We start from the raw sequence: 8513 nt of genomic DNA on the forward strand, positions 1-8513 counted from the left end.
GAGAACTTCATATCTTTCAATGAATCCATCAAAGAAGGTATCACTGATTTCCTTTATTCTCTTGACCGTAGACACACCATGTTCGTGAGTTAGAACACTAACTTTGCGATCAACAACCCGAGAAAACTGTCTAGCCTTGACGCAATCCATGATGAGCTTCTTTTGATTCCATATCAGAATATTCGGATTTCCAAGGATTTTGTCCTGCCCATCTAAGAGTTGGTTTATTTGCAGTTGAAGGTTTGCAAACTCAACCTTTGAATCATTCTGAAAATGAATTGAATCCTTGACAGGATCATCAATCCAGGAGTTGTGATACTTTCTTTTAAGCATCTTCTTTAGAACCAGCTCTTGAATTGACTCACGCCCTTGAGTGTCTTCCTCCATATCAAGATGCATAATCTCTTGAGAGTTTTTTTTATTCAAAGTGCAATTGGATCTATAAAACCCAAAAGAATAATACTCTTCAACTGCAATATAGGATGGAGAAATCTCTGCCCAATAAGCAAATACAGTAATGAAAGAAATCCATTTTTGCAGAGTTCTCCATATAATTTTTTGTTAGGGATGGAAAAAACACAATATAGAGAATATATATGTTTATGTAAACAGGAGATGAGAAATTTTGTTTTGGAAACCCTATGAACTCACAAGAGGAGGACGCGGACGTTTGCGGACTGGTCAGCACACAAAAAAAAATAGTGTACGACATACTTGAGCATTTCTCAACTATTATCCTTGCACCTCTCAAGCTAGAAACAAGGGAAAGAGTACTTGAAATCAGGTGGTACAGTGAGAAATAATCCCACCATGATCATTGAGAAAGGAGTTGTACATATCATCTGACAGCTTGATCTTTGTGTTTTTCGCCTTTCTTTGATTGACTTTCCTCCCAGAAGGGTAAAACACAGCTTGTTCAGCATATCCGTCAGAAGGATTTCTCTTAGGACTAAATCTAGGACCTCTTGCAACTGGTTCAAGAGGATCAGGATAGAGGGGGATCCATTTTTTAGACTTAGATTAACCAGAAACAGTCTTATAAACACAGGGAATGCTTTCGTCAACATCACAAGAATTTATACTACTAGAATGCACTTGAGCCCTGTGATAACTTCTAGGAAGGAGATCATATTTATAAGGTTTCTGGTTTTCTGTGGGCATGCGATTCACTGCAGTAGTCGACCGACTATCTATTCCGTTGACAGTGGAAAGAAGCAAATTATGAAGTTTAGAAAAAAATTTCCTCCTGGCAAAACAATGGATAGCATAGTGATTCTTTTTTCCACATAATGTACGGGTTCGTGGAGGAGAAGCAATAATTGGCACCTATTTTAACTTCATAGCCATATGAGAAGATTGTAAGTTATGTAAGCTTTTCTCGACACAATCTTCTTTTGGAGAACATTTCATCGTGTACTGTAATTCATGAGAATTAGTTTGTACAGAAGAATTTCTCCTTAAGACAGAGTTTTCTGTTTCCAAGGATCTGCACTGTTCTTGAGCTAGAATAAGAGATGCGCTTAGTTTCTCTTTCTCGACACGAAGTCTGTTCTGATATGATGAATGTGTCTCGATCAAATGTTTTTCTCTAATTGAGTCTTCCTTAATAATATCCTCAAGAACACTAATCTTTTCACGCTGTAGAGTAGTTTCTTGGAGAAGTTTTTCAATATTCATAGAGAAGGACTGGATGACGTTATAGAGTTCACGCCCTCGATCAAGAGACTTTTCAAATTCATCAATAAGATGATCATGATCCTGAAAATCAATAATCTCAGTAGAATTTTTTGAAATTCTGGTGAGCTCCATTTCAGCTTTTGCCATAGTGCCCAATGTCTCATCGGAGAGAGAGATGTTAACACATGATGAAACAACCTTCCTACCTCGGGATTCGGAAGAATCATATAAGGTGTGGGGATTAGGTTTCCAAATTGCTAGAGTTCTCCCTTATATAGTCTTTCAAATCAGGGTTTGCAATCAATGTTATCTTGGTAACAAAGCATTCAATATTCACTGTTAGATGAAAACCTGATTAGATTCAAGCTAATATCTTTTAACCGTTAGATCGAAAACCTAACTTATTTTACATATAAATGAAATGCACATTTCTAGGTTTGTGTAACCGTACCGAAACATGTACATTTGTAGGTTCAACAATAGTTTACCAAATGGTTAGCCATATGAGCACTTTCATATCAACCATATTCTTCTTCACCATAACGATTTCAAATGACTCAAATGAACTAGTTAGAGAGTTGTTCAATTGCAAGGAAATCTTATGTAACTACACAAGACACAATCGAAGCAAAAACTATTTGATTCACTCGAATCGGTTCATGAACTTTATAGACATTGTTTGCAATTAACATTCCTTAGTTTATATAAATATAAGTTCACAAACAATCGTATTTAGATATAACCAACTCAAGTTCGCGGTCTGGGTTCGCGGACTTAATTTCCCGGAAGGAGTTCTCAAACTCCAACATATTTTCTCGGGTCGAGAACTTCCGCTAGTTCGCGGACTGAGTTCATGGCTCTTCTTCCGGTTTTCTTGATCAACAAAGTTCGCAAACTTCGGTTCAAGGAATAAGAACTTATACATATATGTGTTTCCACACAATGCTTATATCCAACAATGGTTATATAATATAAACTCTCATTTCAATCATTGAAACATTCTTAGAGGACGTTATATAGTTGTTATTCATAAACCATTTCTCGTCAAAGCAATTTTCAAAGTGATTGAAACATAACATGACTTTCGTCACTAGGTAAAGATGAACTTGGCCAAAGCAAAAGCTTACTAACACATATTTAGAGAAATAAATAGGCGAGATAAACTCGACTCGAAATAGCAAATGTGTATAATCAAAGTCTATATAGCAAAACGACTTTTGTATCAATATACGAGATATAGTAGCTAGACTTTTGAGTGATAGATAAGTTCAAGTCTCCACATACCTTTTAGTCGATGAAGTTCCACCAGTTCCTTGAGTAGTTCTTCGTCTTGTATGATGATCCGCCATGGAGTTCTTGAGCTCAACAATACTTTCTATCCTAGTCTGAGACTTAGTTATAGTAGACTAGAAATCAAGACTTATAGTTTTGATCACTAACATTGACAAATATGCTTGAGATAGCAACGCATGCGAGTTCGAACGAGCAATGCTCTAACATAAACGTCTCCCACGAATGCCAAGAGGGAAGATGTCCATATAATGAATATAAGGTTATCTTACGATTAACCTCATAGTCAGGGGACTAATGTTGATAGATGAAAAAATAATTTCCCTTAATTAGGCTGGGGTGCTCCAAAGAGGGGAAAGGCCACACAAAACATGGGGACTTGGGGACTAAGGCTCAATTCCACCAAGGAAGTATCCATAAGATGGAAGGGACAATGAAGGAATTAACAAGAAAGAAGAAGGTTATATTAGAGATGGGATGCCATTAATAGTAATTAAGGAGGTTTAGGACACATGACAAGATGTCATAAAAAGAAGGGGATTTTGGAAAGTCTATATAAGGAAGGACAAAGTACAATGGAAAGACAACTCTCTCTCATACTATTCTAAGAAAAAGGAGGTCATTTTGGTGCACTAGGACAGGTAGGACCTAACGAGAATTCCGGTATTAACAATGAGCAACTGGTTTTAACATGATTTCCCACATCCCACTCTTTGACTCCAGCAACTGTCACACTTCATGGGATCAAGGTGCCTACGATTCTGAAAATATAAATCGGTCTCTGAATCAATGATTGAATAATACAACAATAGAGAACAGAAACGTCCGTTTTGAACAAAGAATTCTCATCATTTGAGGAATCACTCTAATACAATCAATCATAACTTAGCTTATTTCTTCACGTAGAATAAACAACACACCTACAACCCTTGATCACCATTGATCTCACACATTTCTCATCTTCCCTCCTCAAGACTGATTCATCCTCTCTTGTGGCCGAATTGACTCTGGAACGAACATTGTTTTGGTTTAAGATAGATTCTTATAGATTGATCTCTTGAATTCAAGCACTCCCTTTGCAGTGCATTTGTGTGAGGTTAAGCAGTTTGCTCGGTTCGAGGAGTCTCCTCCGCACGGTCGTCTCCTTACTTTCTTAAAAACCATCAAATCGTTTTGCCCCATCTACAGATTGGAGACCACAGTGGGAGATTAATCTCTCGGTTGCAATCCCAATTTTCACAAAAATGATCGGTCTTAGGACTAATTCAGCTACTCCAAACTCTGGTCAGAATCTTTCAAATGGTAATATTCTTCCCTCCAACACTTCATATGACGACACGGTTGATGGAGAAGCCACGACCTTGATTGAATTGGAGAGGGTACAATAAATCCACACAAGGAACATGGACCTGGTGAAAGATACAATAAGCAACATACTTAATTTTCTCATGAGGTTGACATCGGATCTGAGCGGCGCCTCTGCTACAGAAATTCCAGTACTAAGGTCCAACTCCTCAACTGATGATCATCCTCAAGCCAACAGTTTCACTACTTATGAGAAGCCGGTGGACCAGGAAGTTACACATTTGATTGAAAATTTATGTGAACTCCTAAACTTCTCCAGAGATCAACGCACGAACATATTTGTTTCACTCAACCAAATAATATCCAACATGCAACTAACTCCATCGTCTCTAGAAGCTGAAAAAATATCCATGGTGTCTGAATATTCGATCAACAATATCACCTTCGGAGAAGAAGACTGCATGGCATACGAAGGACATAATCGAGCCTTGTACGTGACTACTGTTATCAAGGACTCCTAATTCAGGAGTGCTCTTGTTGACACACGCGCTTCTACAAATATTATTTCTATAAAGACTCTCAAGGCGGCCAGGATCCCACAGAGTAAAATTGTCTGCCATCCCATCCTGATGACAGGTTTTGAAGGAAGTCAGGGTAATACATATGGATATGCATATGTAGACCTGAAAGTAGGACCTATCCAATCAAAGGTCAAATTTCATGTGATTGAGCAAAAGCCTGATTATCACATGATAATCGGAAGATCGTGGCTCCATGATGACAAGGTGGTTCCCTCGACGTACCATCAATGCATGAAGGCTCTACTCAATAACAAGATTATTCGCATTGCGGCTTCATCATCTCTTTATGCTCTGGTTTAAGATGTTGAATTCTTTGAATCTCAAAAAAGCATCCCCGAACCTCCAAGAAAGATATACAGTACTCCACTCCCAAGATGGAAGTCTATTGAAGAAGCTACTGACAAACCGTCATCATCATCTTCAGGTGCTAAACCAATCAAGTCACCTGCTACACCGATCAAGCGCCGTAAGGATCGGGTCTCATCTCCGAGATCTAATTTCATAGCCAGTCATGATGCGGAGGGGAGGATCATATACCGCCGACGCAAAGATTGGAAATTAACAGCGGAGATCCATGAAAAGTCTCCCTCCCCGAAGAATCATGTCAGAACGAAAAATCACATGATGAAGAGATTCAAGATGCTCCACGACAATTTCAAGATGGCACTGATTTCACCACTGATGATCTTGAAACAATCAACATTGGGACGGAGGATGATCCGAGGCCAATCTTAATTAGTTCCGCACTGTCAGCAGAAGAACGGATGAAACTGATAAGTCTGTTGAAAGAGTATCAGGATATCTTTGCTTGGACATACGAAGAAATGACTGGTCTAGACGACAAATTAGTCATTCATCATCTGCACATCACTCCCGACTTCAAAGATGTCAAGCAACCGCCTAGGAAGTTCAGACATGAAGTCGAGGAGAAAATCAAAGTCGAGGTTCAGAAACTACTAGTAGCCGGATTCATCAATCCCATTCAACATCCGACATGGCCGGAAAATGTTGTTCCACTCAAGAAGAAGAATGGTCAAATCAGATGTTGTGTTGATTTCAGGAATCTGAATAAGTGTTTCTCGAAGGACGATTTTCCCTTACCTAACATTGATATGCTTGTTGATGCGAGCAGCGGTCACGGTATGTTCTCATTCATGGATGGCTACAGTGGATACAACCAAATCAAGATGTACGAACATGATGCTAACAAGACCGCGTTCCGGAATCCCATCAGAAACTTTCATTACACGGTGATGCCTTTCGGCCTGAAGAATGCAGGAGCCACTTATCAATGAGCCATGACTGCGATATTCCACGAGATGATGCACAATCAAGTGGAAGACTATGTTGATGATATGGTGGTGAAATCTCGAGCATCCCACCTAGAAGTTCTGAGACAAGTTTTTGAAAGATGCAGAGAATATAAATTAAAGATGAATCCTCTGAATTGTGTTTTTGGTGTTTCTTCCAGAAAGTTTCTAGGGTTCCTGGTCACTGCAGAAGGAATCAAGGTCGATCTAGACAAGACAAAAGCCATATTACCATGCCCCATCCGCGCACTGTGAAAGAGATCCAGAGTTTTATGGGTGTTTTGGGGTAAAAACAGATTCTGCTGTTTTTTGGTAAATTTGGGTGTGTTGATGAGAAACGAATTCAAACCTTAAACAAATGCACTGCATGGGAATACTTTTAAGTTCGAGAGTTCAATCTGTAAGACTCTGGACTAAACCAAGAAATGGGTGATCTAGATTCAATACGGTCACAAAGTGAATGAGAAAGGGTTGATCTTAGGGAGGGAAGCGAAGAAGGTGTTTGAGATCAGAATGTTGAATTATGAAGGTGTGGCTGTTTTATGACTTGTATCAGAAAATGATTTCTGGCTACTTGTATTGATAACACTTGTGTGTTATCGAAATAGGTTGAATTCCTATTTATACAAGTCATGTTCGAGCACCCCTGATCTCGTAGGAAGTGGAGGTGATTAAGCAGTGGAGAAGTGGAGTTGTGTAAAGGGTGGTGATCACCACGTTTCCATTACGAGGAAAAATGGTCATACTTTCACCCACTACTCTCATTGTTGTTAACCGTCCATTCTTCCCTGACACGTTCTCGTAATGGGCGCGTTGCACGCCGTACGCTGTAAACCGCCTGACCAATACCCCAGTGAGCATCCCCCAATTTGTGACATGTTTGATATCTCTAGTAAATGGGTCAAGTCGTGGGACTTGACGTTAAAAGCAGCACATGGTACTTTTAGGTCAAAATTATTTGTAGAAACAATATTTATATAACATCATTTATAATCGATTTATATAAAGCATCATTGTTTCCAGGATCGTCTAAGTCAGTCGATGAACTTAGCGTCTTAAAAGGAGCGTGACCGTTCTCTTTCAGGGAGTTGGTAGGAGTTACGCACGCATCCGAAAGAGTGGTCGGTCAGTCCCTATAGGAGAGTTGCGACTGGTATCCATTCTAAAATCCTATCAGTCGATCCAGTTTACATCTGGACCGCTTAAATCGGCTAACCAAGTTGAATGGATGAGATGATTTGTGGAAGTTAATGATTGCTATTGAAGTAGCGCGAATGGCTACTTTTGGGTGATCGCTCGGAGGCCACATGAGCAAGTTGTGGCTTGACCGATCGCTTCTCAAGGAAGAGGGGTGGCTGATGATTACAGCGTCACCCTGTTGGCCATCTAGAATCCAATCTAAGTCGTTCTACCAAGCTGGCAAAGATGGACGAACGCGATTAATTTGCGACAATTGCATAACGTCGTTTGTTCGATTTAGGGTTTAGAAGCCGTTTGGCCATTGCAAAGACGGGCCACTCGTGAGCACGCTGACATCTCTTGGGGCATCTAAAATTAGATATAAGCCACTCGATTCGGCTGGCGAAGATTGGTGGTCATGATCGATTTGCGACAGTAGTGTGTTGCCGCAAAGCATTTTTATGGTTTTCAAACAACGCGTTCACCCTACTTTGGGCCGACGATTTGATGCGTTCTGGTCTTGCTATGAGCAAGTTGATCGACCAAGTATGGAGTTGGGTCGATGTTGAACACGTTAGCACTTCTTTAATAATTCAAAGGAAGATCTAAGTCGTCCAACTAGGCTAGCTAAGTTGTACGGTCGTGATGTTTCTGAGACCATTTTGGCCGGTCTTAGCTCGTTTGAGCCCTCTTCTTTAACATCACGATCACCCATGTTTGGGGTTAGGTTTCGATAACGTTGAAGTATTCTAAGTAGAGTCCGACCAGTTGGGGTATTGGTGGGCCCGCCGGTGGTCATCCTGGTGATCGCCTAGTTCCGCTAGGAGTAGACTAGGCCTATTGAATTGTGTGGCCAAATCGTGCGGCCTTGATCGTTTTTTAAGACTGATGTGGAAAATCTAGATTTCCTAAGGAATTTAAACGCGTTCGATCGTGCTAACTTTCAATTAAAAGGTGTGTAAACATGCTGATCTCCTCGTCAGAGGGTGATGTAGCTTATGTGAGTGTTTTCATGCAGGTCTCAATATTGACACTTCGGGAGATTCATGCTACTCCGCTGCGAGTGAACATTAATCGTCATGTCATGCCAATATTGAGAGTTCAGCTGGGAACACAGCATAGGAAAATACTAGAAAGGCTACGGCATTAGTGAGTAATGAAACTAGGAGCT

Source organism: Papaver somniferum, chromosome 4, assembly GCF_003573695.1.
Source record: "Papaver somniferum cultivar HN1 chromosome 4, ASM357369v1, whole genome shotgun sequence".
Lineage (NCBI taxonomy): Eukaryota > Viridiplantae > Streptophyta > Magnoliopsida > Ranunculales > Papaveraceae > Papaver > Papaver somniferum.